The 13697-nt window shown below is 43.0% G+C and overlaps 1 protein-coding gene across 6 annotated transcripts in view; it reads left to right on the forward strand.

Moving 5' to 3' along the window:
* The window catches only part of ARHGEF4 (Rho guanine nucleotide exchange factor 4), a 210985-nt gene that overhangs the window by 56039 nt on the left and 141249 nt on the right, over positions 1-13697 (forward strand). The window lies entirely within an intron of this gene.

Consider the following 13697-nt stretch of genomic DNA (forward strand, 5'->3'; position numbering starts at 1 on the left):
TAAGTGGATGTTTTGGTACAACTTGTAGAAAAGGTAAAGGAAACCCCACCAACTGCCTTGGTGACTAAGGAAGTCACCCTGTGGCTATGGGGAAATTAGCCTAAGGCTTAGCTTTCATTACCACTGTCTCCCAGGTGTGCTTGTCAAAGAGATATTCTGCCAAGCCAGACTGGGGTGCTCCCATCTGGCACAAGTTGGTCACATGGTCACCCAATTCATTGATGGATTTCACCTGCTCATTCAGGTAATGTGTCTCAAAGAAGTCACACAAATGGGGGTCATTTTTGTCAGTGGCCAGTTTGTGCAGTTCCAGTAGTGACTGATTCACATTTTTTTCCAAATGTAATGCATACTCCATTGCATTCAGCCTGCTCTCCCAGTCATCATGGTCTGATTTCTTGATATCCTGAAGGAAGATTCCGCCACCTCATTGGTTCTGCAGCTTCGTCAGTTTCTTTTCATGTTCTCTGCTTTCTTTTTTTTTTATTTATTTATTTTTTATTGCATTTTAGGTTTTGGGGTACATGAGCAGAACATGCAAGACAGTTGCGTAGGTACACACATGGCAGTGTGTTTTGCTTCCTTTCTCCCCTTCACCCACATTTGGCATTTCTCCCCAGGCTATCCCTCCCCAGCTCCCCGCCCTGCTGGCCCTCCCCTTTCCCCCCAATAGACCCCAGTGTTTGGTACTCCCTTCCCTGTGTCCATGTGTTCTCATTTTTCATCACCCGCCGATGAGTGAGAATATGCGGTGTTTCATTTTCTGTTCTTGTGTCAGTTTGCTGAGGATGATGTTCTCCAGATTCATCCATGTCCCTACAAACGACACGAACTCATCATTTCTGATTGCTGCATAATATTCCATGGTGTATATGTGCCACATTTTTCCAATCCAGTCTATTATCAATGGGCATTTGGGTTGATTCCAGGTCTTTGCTATTGTAAACAGTGCTGCAATGAACATTCGTGTACATGTGTCCTTATAGTAGAACGATTTATAGTCTTTTGGATATATACCCAGTAATGGGATTGCTGGGTCAAATGGAATTTCTATTTCTAAGGCCTTGAGGAATCACCACACTGTCTTCCACAATGGTTGAACTAATTTACACTCCCACCAACAGTGTAAAAGTGTTCCTTTTTCTCCACATCCTCTCCAGCATCTGTTGTCTCCAGATTTTTTAATGATCGCCATTCTAACTGGCGTGAGATGGTATCTCAATGTGGTTTTGATTTGCATCTCTCTGATGACCAGTGACGATGAGCATTTTTTCATATGACTGTTGGCCTCATATATGTCTTCTTTCGTAAAGTATCTGTTCATATCCTTTGCCCACTTTTGAATGGGCTTGTTTGTTTTTTTCCTGTAAATCCGTTTGAGTTCTTTGTAAATTCTGGATATCAGCCCTTTGTCAGATGGGTAGACTGCGAAAATTTTTTCCCATTCTGTTGGTTGCCGATCCACTCTAGTGACTGTTTCTTTTGCCGTGCAGAAGCTGTGGAGTTTCATTAGGTCCCATTTGTCTATTTTGGCTTTTGTTGCCAATGCTTTTGGTGTTTTGTTCATGAAGTCCTTGCCTACTCCTATGTCCTGGATAGTTTTGCCTAGATTTTCTTCTAGGGTTTTTATGGTGCCAGGTCTTATGTTTAAGTCTTTAATCCATCTGGAGTTAATTTTAGTGTAAGGTGTCAGGAAAGGGTCCAGTTTCTGCTTTCTGCACATGGCTAGACAGTTTTCCCAACACCATTTGTTAAACAGGGAATCCTTTCCCCATTGCTTGTTTTTGTCAGGTTTATCAAAGATTGTATAGTTGTAGATATGTTGTGTTGCCTCTGGTGCCTCTGTTTTGTTCCATTGGTCTATATCTCTGTTTTGGTACCAGTACCATGTTGTTTTGATTACTGTATCCTAGTAGTATAGTTAGAAATCCGGTAGTGTGATGCCCCCTGCTGCGTTCTTTTTGCTTAGAATTGATTTGGCTATGCGGGCTCTCTTTTGGTTCCATATGAAGTTCATGGTGGTTTCTGTTTTATTTGTAGAGCAGTCGTTTCACTGTGCCCTGGGCTACAGCCCTCTCTGGAAAGGAGTGAGACAGAGCTGAACCTATCCTGAGTGAGAGTGGATGATTGCAGCATACTTGTGTGGTAGGCTGACGGCGTGCTGGGCACTGCTGTGTTCACATCCACCATTTCAAATCCTGCACTCAGGCCGGGCCATGAAGAAGCGGGGGAGCCTTCCACGGGGGCGGGGGGCTCAGGATGAGCGGTTATGTCACTTCTCCAGGTCGGGGTGCCCCTGTGGAGAGGCGATTTGACCCTGCATCTTTCTGCATGTCCCTAGCGCCAAGCACAGGGCCTGGCATGGGGCAGAGACTCGGCAGGAGACAATGAACTGGGAAATATTACAGTGCAGAAGGGAGTCCGTCATAGTGGATCTGGACTGGGAGGGCTTTCCGGGCAGCAGCACTGCTAGGTTGCTGAGAGGATGAAAGAGAAGGGGAGGTCTGGGTTCCCAGGGGCCATGGTAAGTGCTCTGGGCAGACACACATTCAGAGTCCTGTGAGCAGCCAGGACACCTGTAAGGAAAAGGCAGTGGGTGCAAACACAATGACAGGCAGATGAGAAGGCAGACTAAGCCCACACCTTTCTTGGGACTAAGCAGGGTCACAGGCACTGGAAAGGAAGGCTGTGTAGCTCACACACTCACACAGCTGGTGAGCCAGTGATAGACAGGGCACAGCCACTGTGGACAGAATTTGATGGCTTGGCTGCAGCACACCAGGGGTTCAGTTTGATACGAGGGTCCCAGGAAGATCCCCACCCCAGTCCCAAGCACACGCATGCAGCTCGTATTCCCAGCTTCTCATCCATGCATGGAATTCTCTACTGCAGCACCAGTTTTGCATGTAGCCCCTCCAGCTCACAGTCACAAGGAAGCATCAGTGTTTTGACACCTGGGAATTCCTGGCTTCTGCCATATCTCACTGCCTTTCTCTTCTGCCTCTAAGCATGTGATTATATCCAGCCCAGCCAGGGTACTCTCCTTATTTTAAGGTCAGCTGATTAGTAACCTTAATTACATCTGCAAAGTTTTCTTTTCTTTTCCCTTTTTTTGGGACAGAATCTCACTCTGTGACCCAGGCTGGAATGCAGTGGCACGATCTTGGCTCACTGCAACCTCTGTCTCCTGGGTTCAGGTGATTCTCCTGCCTCAGCCTCCTGAATAGCTGGGATTATAGGCATGCACCTCCACACCCAGCTAATTTTTGTATTTTTAGTAGAGATAGGTTTCTATTAAAATTTCTACTAAATGTTGGTCAACCTGGTCTTGAACTCCTGACCACGTTATCTGCCCACCTCGGCCTCCCAAAGTGCTGGGATTACAGTCATAAGCCACTGTGCCTGGCCACATCTGCAAAGTTTTCTTTGTCTCATAACATAACATATTCATGGGTATAATACAGGAGGTGAAGTTCATGGGAGCCAAAATTCTGCCCACCACAGTGCCCATGCCTTCAAGTATCATGGGGGAATAAGAATTGATCACAGGCAATTATAACACAGTCTAATGAATGCTGCAGAAAAGTGAACACACAGTGCTGTGCAGTGCTCGGGAGGCCTCTCTCGCTGAATCGAGGGCAGTTTCCTGGAGAAAGAATATCTAACTTGAGCCTGAAATGATGAAGAGGACTGGGAAGCGGGATGGTCCAGGCAGAAGAAACAGCGTGTGTGTCTGCTGTGTGGTGGTTCAGTACTCTTGACCTGTGGGCTTCAGGGAGCCAGAGAGACAAGGGGCACAGGAAGGAAGACAGGAGAACCACCAAAGTGTCTAGGCAGGCGAGAGGGAGCCTTTGGGAAGCTCATCTGATGGCGCTCTGGGGATGGAGAGGACTGTGGCTAGAGGAGGCTGGCACCCTGCTTAGAAGGTGGAAGAGGGTCATGGCCTGAAACGCAGAAACAGCAATGGGACAGAGAGGTGAGTGTGATTTATTTGGGATCAAGGGGGTGGGAGGGCAATGTATTACAAGGGAGACCCAAGGTCCTGGCTTGGATAACTGTTCACAGAGACTGGGTGACCAGGCGGTGGAGGACCTTAGGTTTGCAGATTTCTGATGATATAGGTGGCTGTGAGACCCTGAGTGGCAATGCCCTGCATATAGGTCCAGGATGGCGACAGGTTCAGGGTCACCTGTGTGTGGCTGGGATCCCCTCCAGAGCTTCCTGCATGAGACAGCACAGGGCCCAAAAAGGATCTCTTAGACAATGGGGCAGGACGAGGAACCAGGATAGCGGGAAGAAAGAAACCCCAATGGGTGTGCTGCTTGGAAGCCAAAGGAATAGAGTGTTTCCAGGCAGCAGTTGAAGTTCAATGCTCTTGAGAGGTCAGGTCAGATGAGGACCAAAACTGTCGTCTGGGTTTGCAAGAGCGTGGTTCCTGGTGTCTTCGGGAAGAGTACTTCCTGGGAGTGGAAGGGACTCAGGCGGCAGTGAATGAAAGAATGGTGTGTGGGCAGGGGTGGTGGCTGGAGGGAACAGAGGTCAAGGTTGTTGGGAGGAGGTCTTTCTGTTAAGTGAAAGCATGAGATGATGTTTGTGTGCTGTTGGGAAGAAGCCAGTGAAAAGGTGAACATTGAGTAAAGACAGGACAATCACTGGAGTCAGGAGGATGTGGCCTGGAACGGAGGTGGGAAGAAGGGACAGGACTAAGATGGTACTAGGGGAGAAGGGTGTGAAGCTGCAGGGGAATGCAGGGGATTGGGGGCAAGAATCTGAAGGTCTTCCCCACTGACGACTTTGTAGTCCAGGAAGGAGGAGGTGAGGTTGTCTTCTAGAAGAGATGTGGAGAGGTGTGGAGAAGGGGGACTGGGTGGAGGGAGGACTGAGGTAGCCTTGTTGGGATTAGGAGCAGGCACTCATTAGGGAAATGAGGAATGGCAGGGCAGCTGGAAGCATGGCACAGGATGCATGGAGCCCAGCCTCCTGCCCTTCCTGTGGTGCCTGCTTCCCTGTAAGGCTTGCAAGGTGGGCCTGGGGAGAAATGAAAAACGTTTCTCTTTAGTGTAAACAAAAATAGACTTTCAAGAAAAAAGTTTCAATGTAAACCACATAAGCTGAATGTTTCCCTTTTCCCCCTTTGTGTTTCCTTTTAATTAGAGTAAGGTGGGGCAGAGGATGTGTAATTCCTTCCGGGTAATTCCTGCCCACACTCCGGCCAGATCTTGCCAGGTGAATCGAGTTGAAGTCACTCTTTGCTGTTCCTGGCTTGCTGAGAGTTTTTATCATGAGTGGGTAGTACTGGACTTTGTGAAATGCTTTTCTTCATCATTTGATAGGAGCCCACTATCTTTTTTTCCTAGCCTGGTAATACGTTGACTTGACTGCTTTTCCAACACTAAAACAGCTTTGCATACCTGGAATAAATCCTGTTTGGTTATGATATGTAATTCTCTTTATATATTGCTGAACTTTATTTGATAAGATTTTGTTGAGGATTTTTGTCTCTGTATTAGTCTATTGTTTTCTTTTTTGGTACCTTCTTTGTCTGGTTTGATAACAAGGTAATACTGGTCTCAGGAAATGAGATGGGAAGTGCTGTTTGCTCCTCTTCTTTTGTTTGGAAGACATTGTATAGTTGTTCCTAATTCTTCTTTAAATGTTTGGTAGAACTCTCCAGTGAAACTATCTGGACATAAAGATCTTTTTCAGAAGCTTTAAAATAAAAAATTTCCTTAGTGGTTAAAGGACTATTGAGTTTATCTATTTAATCTTGGCTGTGTTTCGGTAGTTTGTCATTTTAGGAATTAGTCCACTCCTTCAGTGTTGTTGAATATATGAGCATAATGGTGTTTTAATAATTGCAAGATGTATCATGATATCCTTTTTAATTCTAATTCTGGAAATTGGTTTTTATACGTCATCTCATTTTATCTTTGTTGATCTTGCTAAAGGTTAGTCAGCTAGTTTTTGTTTCATTGAATTTTTCCATTGTTGTGCTATTTCTAATTTCATTGATTCCTGTTTTTATATTTATTATTTTCCTCTCTTTGATTTGGGTTTATTTTGCTCTTATTTTTTCCTACTTTCCTAAAGTAGGAATTTAGATGATAGACTTAAGACTTTTCCTCTGTTACAATCTAGTGCTATAAATTTCCCTCTGAGCACAGCCTTAGCTTCTCAAATGCTGCATTTTAATTTTCATTCAAGTCTGTGTATTTTTAAAACTTCCTTTGAGACTTCCTCTGTGAAAGATGGAAAAAAACGTGTACTTTAATTTCCAATTGTTAGAGCATTTTCTCATTGTTTTTCTGTTGTTGATTTCTTGTTTGATTCTAATACAATCAGAGAACATATTCTGTATGTTATCAATTGTGTTAAATTTGTTGAGGTCTGTTTTGTGACCCAGGAAATTTATTTTGGTGACAGTTTCATGGACATTAATACATGTATATTCTATTGATGTTGAGTGGGCTGTTCTATAAACGTCAATTAGATCCACTTAGTTGATTACCTTATTTAGTTGTTCTTTATTTTTGCTAATAATATGTCTAGTAGTCCTATCAGTTGCTGGTAGTCCCCAACTATAACTGGGTTTTTCTATTTTTTTTTCTTTTCGAGCTCACTCCATTTTTGTTTTATGTAATTAGAAGCTCTTGTTTGGTATATACGTATTTTAAGATTATTACATTTTTCTGTTAAATTGATTCTTTTCTTATTAAATTTTATTGTTTGCCCCTGGTAATTTCGTTTGTTTTTGTTTGTTTGTTTGTTTGAAGGTTGCTTTGCCTTTCTGCCACGCCTGCTCTTTAAAAAAAATTAATGTTAGCATAATATATCTTTTTCTATCTCTTAACTTTTAACCTGTATTAAAATTTTTAAGCTTTGTTTGAAATGAGTGTTTTGCTAGAGAGCATAAAGTTATATCATGTTTTTTGATCCAGTATGCCAATCTGACTTCTAATGGTGTATTTAGAGATCACTTCCATTTAAGGCTTTTATTGATGTGTGAGGACTTAGGCCTGCTGCTTTCTTATTTCCTTTCTGTTTGTCTCCTTCGTTTTGTGTTCCTGTGTTTCCCTTTTCTTGCCTTCCTGGGGATTACTTGAAGGATTTAATCTTACTTACACTGTTTTTGAGTATATATGTTTATGTAGTTTTCTTAGTGGCTGTTTAAGGTATTACAATATATACATGTGACTACTAACCACCTACTGATAAAGACATTTTATTGCTTCTACTGGAGCATTGAAGTCTTATTTCCATTAGCTCTCTTTATCATTCTCTTTTTTTTTTTTTTTTTTTTTTGAGACAGAGTCTCGCTCTGTCACCCAGGCTGGAGTGCAGTGGCACAATCTTGGCTCACTGCAACCTCTGCCTCCTAGGTTCAAGTGATTCTCCTGCCTCAGCCTCCCAAGTGGCTGGGACTACAGGCATGAACCACCACACCCAGCTAATTTTTGTATTTTTAGTAGAGACGGGGTTTTACTCTGTTGGCCAGGCTGGTCTCGAACTCCTGACCATGTAATCTGCCTGCCTTCACCTCTCAAAATGCTGGGATTACAGACATAAGCCACTGCGGCTGGTCTCATCCTCTTTTAAAATATAATTGCTTCCAGTATTTCCTCTATGTAGACTGAGCGCTGGCACAAACCATGTTAAATTTTTTGCTTCAACCATCAACTATGCTTTAAGAAACTCACAAAGAGAGGCCAGTGTGTTATACTAATTTCTGTTTTTGCCTATTCTCTGTTGTTCTTTCCTTTCTGAAGTTCCAGGTCTTCTCCCATAATTCCTTCCTTCCTGTTGGAGAGTTGCCTTGGCCACTCTTTAAGAGTAGGTCTTCTCACTGTAAATTCCTTTAGTTTTCCTTCATCTGAGATTATGTTATTTCCCCTTCATCACTGAAGATTCGTTTCACTGGATATTGAATTCAAAACTGAATGTTCTTTTTCCAGCACTTGAAAAATGTGCCACTTTCTTCTGGCCTTTGTGGTTTCAGATGAGAAAAGGCTGCTCCTCAGTAGGTAATGTCTTGTTTCTCTCTGGTTGCTTTTAAGATTTTTTCTTCTATTTTAATTTTCAGAAGCTTAATTATGATGTATTTTGCTGTGGATTTCTTTGGGCTTATCATATTTAGAGTTCATTCAGCTTTTTGAATCTATGGCCTATGTCTTTTTCCAAATTTGGGGAGAAATCGGCCACTGTTGAGTACCTGCTTCAGTCCTTCCCTCTTTCTCCTCCCCTTCCAGAGCGTCAATAATACAAATGTCCCTGAGGCTGTGATCACTTTTTTTGCTCTATTTCCTCTCTGGAATTCAGAAATTATTGGCTTGTCCTTAAGGTCACTGATTCTGTCTTTTGTGCCCTCCGTTCTGCTGTCAAATCCATTCATTTAGTTTTGTTTCCATCATCATATTTTTCAATTCTATGTTTTCTATTTGCTTCTTTTTTATAATTTTTTGAAGCTTTATATGTTTTCATTTGTTACTTATTGGGGCGGTTTTCTGGTGGCTGCGTCAAAATCTTTGTCGGGTTGTTCTGTCTGGTTCTTCTCAGTGTTGGGATCGATGGATTGTTTTCTCTCATTCAGGTTGTGATTTTGATGATTCTGGGTGTGACAAGTGATTTTTAGTTATAGTGTAGACATTCTTGACCCTATTAAGATCCTCTATTGTAGCAAGCATTTGCCCTTTTTAGATTTAGCATGTAGCTCTAGCCTATTTTGTTGGCTACAATTTCAGTGACAGCTTAGTTTTCTGGCAATGCTCTCCTGGTTGGCTTCTTTCTTCTGCTTGGGTCTTCTTTTTTTTGAGACCGAGTTTCGATCTTATTGCCCAGGCTGGAATGCAATGGCATGATCTCAGCTCACTGCAACCTCCGCCTCCCAGGTTCAAGCGATTCTCCTGCCTCAGCCTTCTGAGTAGCTGGGATTACAAGCATGCACCACCATGCCCAGCTAATTTTGTATTTTCAGTAGAGATGGGGTTTCTCCATGTTGGTCAGGCTGGTCTCTAACTCCTGACCTCAGGTGATCCACCCACCTTGGCCTCCCAAAATGTTGGTATTACAGGAGTGAGCCAGCGTGCCCAGACAGAGCCTTCTTTTGATCTCTGTTGGTGCTGTCAGCAGGTCAGAAATGCTTCCCTGGGCTGGCTGGCATTGCTAGGTGGGGATGGGAATCCTGACCCACAGCATAGAGAGCACTTCCCCTGGCCTACTCTCCAACCACCTGGTGCTGGTGAGCTTCCCACTCTGTCTGTCTCTGCCTCTGCCACTGCCACTGAAGGAGAGAAGCAGCTGTCTGGGCCACCTTCTGCCCTTGGAAAGGGCCTGGAGCTGCAGAGTCAGGGTGGAGACTGTTTTCCACTGTTGGGTGGAGGATTGGGAGACCCTCACTCCAGGCTGCTTTCTGCTGCTGGATGGAGGGCCAGGAGACACACAGGCTGCTGACATGGCCTTCTTCTGGCAGAGGGGTGGGTTGTGCTGTGAACAGATCACCCTGCTGGGCTGGTGTGGCCTCCCTGGGATCTGTTGTTGTCTCTGACCAGGCTACTGCTGCCATTGAGTGTGCATAGTCCTTCCTGGGCTTTCTTCTTGTGGGAACTTTGGCCAAAGAGAATGTTCTGTGTTTTCTTAGATTCTGTGTTTGTCTGTTTGGCATCCATTAATTATAGGGTCAAATTAATGACCAGTGTTGTTCACTTCTCCCTTGTGATCCACAGCCCATATTCTTTTTTTCTTTTTTTTTTTTTTTGAGACAGAGTTTCATTTCACTCTTGTTGCCCAGGCTGGAGTGCAGTGGCATGATCTCAGCTCACTGCAACCTCCACTGCCCAGTTCAAGTGATTCTCCTGCCTCAGACTCCTGAGTAGCTGGGATTACAGGCACCTGCCACCACGCCTGAAAATTTTTGTACTTTTAGTAGAGACGGGGTTTCACCAGGTTGGCCAGGCTGGTATCAAACTCCTGACCTCAGGTGATCCACCCGCCTCAGTCTCCCAAAGTGCTGGGATTACAGGTGTGAGCCAGTGCACCAGGCCCTGAGATTTTTCTGCTTCTTGATATGAAGAATAATTTTCTGTTTATTCTGCACAGTTTGGGTGTTATATTATAGGCCTCGAGATTTGTTTAAGTATTGGGATTTAGTGGGCCTCTTCTGGCTCTGCTCTGGAGGGAGGGGAGCCCTGCCACATTACTGGTAGTTGGGGCTAGAAGTGAAGGTTCCCCACTGTTGAAATAGAGTGGTCACTTGAAGAGAAAAAGCACTCCATCCATTTGATATGACAGCTACAGCTAGGAATATTGACAGTCAGGATCCAGACATTGAGATTCTTCTATACATGAGGACTGCACCTAAACATTGTAGGGACTACAGAGAAGTGATTGCCATGACCCCTTCTGGGGCTAGTGGTCTGTTGGAATTCCTGACAATTTTTCTCCAAATATTTTTAAATTATAGATAATTTAACTGCTTTATGTGGCAAATAGAAGAGAGGAAACAATTTTGACTATAACAAAAACACTGGCCAGGCATGGTGGCTCACACCTGTAATCCCAGCACTTTGTGGGGCCAAGGTGGGTAGCTCATTTGAGGCCAAGAATTAGAGACCAGCCTGGCCAACATGGCAAAACCCTGTCTCTACTAAAAATACAAACATTAGCCGGGCATGGTGGCACTCGCCTGTAATCCCAGCCACCTGGGTGGCTTAATCATAAGAATCGCTTGTACCTGGGAGGTGGAGGTTGCTGTGAGCTGAGATCATGACCCTGCACTCCAGCCTGGGCGACAGACTGAGACTCTGTTTCAAACAAACAAACAAAAAGTATTGTTTATTGCTTCTTTAGTATATTTTATTTCAATGTTTTTAAATATTTCTGTAAATGCTCCTTATAGAATACACAACATTATCTATCCCACATTTTATATTTTCTTTTCTAAATAGCCCTTATAAATTAAGTTTTTAATGGCTGTTTAATTTTCCATTTCATGCATATAGTTTAATTTGCTGAATCATTTTCCCGGTGTTGAGTACAAGTCATTTATTTTTTTTTCTTGCAAAGAACACTTCAATGAACATGTCACATTGCTGAATCTTTGCTTAAGTTAGAATCTCCCAAGAGAGATTACCTGGTCAGTGTATGACCTTTTAATGACTCTTTATCATAATTTAGCATTCATTAGTACCTCTTCCCTGCAGGAACTCACTGTAGACTTCTCATGGTGATTCTCCATTTCCCTCATTTGTTCAGTATTTATTGATTGGAATTCTACTGTAAGGAACAGTTTTCTTTTCTCCTCCATTTTGCATTTAAAGCATCCCCCACCTATCCACAGTTTTATTTTCCGCAGTTTCAGTCACCCAAGGTCAACCCTGGTCCTAAAACAGATGAGTATAATACAGGATGATATTTTGAGAGGGAGAGAAAGAGACCATAGTCACATAATTGTTACTACAGTATACTGTTATAATTATTCTTCTTATCACTAGTTATTATATTCACCTATTACTGTACCTGGTTTGTAAATTAAACTTTATCATAGGTGTATGTACATGAAATATCATTGTGTATAGAGAGTTCAGTACTATCTGCAGTTTCAGGCACTCACTGGGGGTCTTGGAACATATCCCCCACAGATAAGGGGGGACTACTGTATCCAGTCACTTATTTATAACAGTATGGGTTTATAGACAAGTACTTTATTCTTTGGATGATAATCCAATCCTCTGGTTATTTATACTGTTAACCACATTGTTTCCTTTCTGGTTGTCTAGAGCTCCTTTCAGTTGGCTTCTGTGCCCTTCAGCAGCTCCCATCCTCATTTTTAATTCTTGAGGACTTCTGTGATTTTTGGCACCACAGTGTGCTCCAGGCTCATCTTCTATTTGCCCTTCCCAGTCCTGGCATCACCACTTCTTCAAGGAGAACCTGGGTTCTTGTATTCTAGAATGGTATTTAGAAACCAAGATTTGGGTTCAAAGTGTGTTCATAGCCACTGTGGTGACACTGATTTTAGCTCTCCCAGCACACAGAGCAGGTAAACATATGTTGTATATAGATACTAACACATATGTACACACATTTATGTTGTTTCATTATCTGCCTATTGATCTGTGTGTATGGGTTAGTGCATATGTGTGTGTGTCTGTGTGTGGGTACATGTACTTTTAAGTGTGAGCTACCTGATATCTGGTATCTCCAACTCCAACCCAGCACCACAGGATTCGCTCTAGCCTTAAGCCTTTATTCATAACTTCTTTTTCTGATGGTAAGAAACCTGGTTCTCATTATCCACAAGCTTTTTAGTTATTTACTCAGCCCTGGTATACATGTAAAAAAGCTTCAGATTCCTAACCCATAACTCTGTGAGAAATGTGGCAACTAAAGTACAGTGTTTGCATAAAGTTCTTTTTGTCTTAAGCCTCATGGTATCCAATCAACACCTCATTCTCTAAAGTTACTTAGGTCAGCTCCTTTATTTCCTACCCCTGTCAGCATGGCTACATCATTAATTTGGAGTGCAGCTAGAGTCATTTGTCACAGTCTATAGTCCATCTTGGGTTCCCCCAGTGTTCTGGTGTGGGTGTGGGTGTGGGTGTGGGTGTGGGTGTGGGTGCATTTAATTTGTATAGAGTAAAGTGTACTCCTGGAGGTATGAGTTTAGTAGATTTTGGCAAATTTATACCACAGAGCAGTTCGATCACTTAAAAAATTCCCTCCTGTTGGCCAGGCACAGTGGCTTACACCTGTAATCCCAGCACTTTGGGAGGCCAAGGTGGGCAGATACGAGGTCAGGAGTTCAAGACCAGACTGACCAATATGGTGAAACCCTGTCTCTACTAAAAAATATGAAAATTAGCTGGGCATGCTGGCTAGTACCTGTAATCCCAGCTACTTGGGAGGCTGAGGCAGGAGAATTGCTTGAACCAGGACCAGGACGCAGAGGTTGCAGTGAGCCGAGATTGCACAGTGCACTCCAGCCTGGGCTACAGAGCGAGACTCCATCTCAAAAAAAAATTCCCTCATGTTGCCCTTTAGTAGTCAAATCCTTCTCTAGTCCCCAGTCCCCAGCCCTTGGAAACCCTTAATCTGTTTACCATCCCTGTAGCTTTGCCTTTTCCAACATGCCATATAAATGAGATCATACAATGTGTAGCCTTTTGAGTTTGGCTTCTTTCACTTAGCAGAATGCACTTACGGTCTTTCCAAGTTACTGTGTGATCGATAGTTTGTCCCTTTTTATTGCCGAGTTACATTATTGTATGGATGCATGGGTAATTCGTTTATCCATTCGACTGCTGAAGGACATCTGGGTTGTTTCTGTTTGTGGAGATTGTGACTGTAGTTCTAGCTATAAAAATTTACATACTGGCTTTTCTATAACTATAATTTTTGAGTTCACTTTGGTAGATATCTAGAAGTGGGTTTGCTTGGTCATATGTTTAGTTTTATGATAAACTTCTTACCTATGAGCATGGACTATTTTTCCATTTGCTTGTATCATCTCTGATTTTTTCAGCACTATTTTGTAATTCTCATAAGAGAGATCTTTTCCCTCCCAGGTTAGCTGCATTCTTAGGTATCATATTCTTTTTGTGGTGTTTTGAATGGGATCACATTCTTGATTTGACTCTCAGTTTAGATATTATCAGTGTATAGAAATGCTACTGATTTTTCTACATTGATTTTGCATCCTGAAA

This window comes from Callithrix jacchus, chromosome 6 (genome assembly GCF_049354715.1).
Source record: "Callithrix jacchus isolate 240 chromosome 6, calJac240_pri, whole genome shotgun sequence".
In the NCBI taxonomy this organism is placed as follows: Eukaryota; Metazoa; Chordata; class Mammalia; order Primates; family Cebidae; genus Callithrix; species Callithrix jacchus.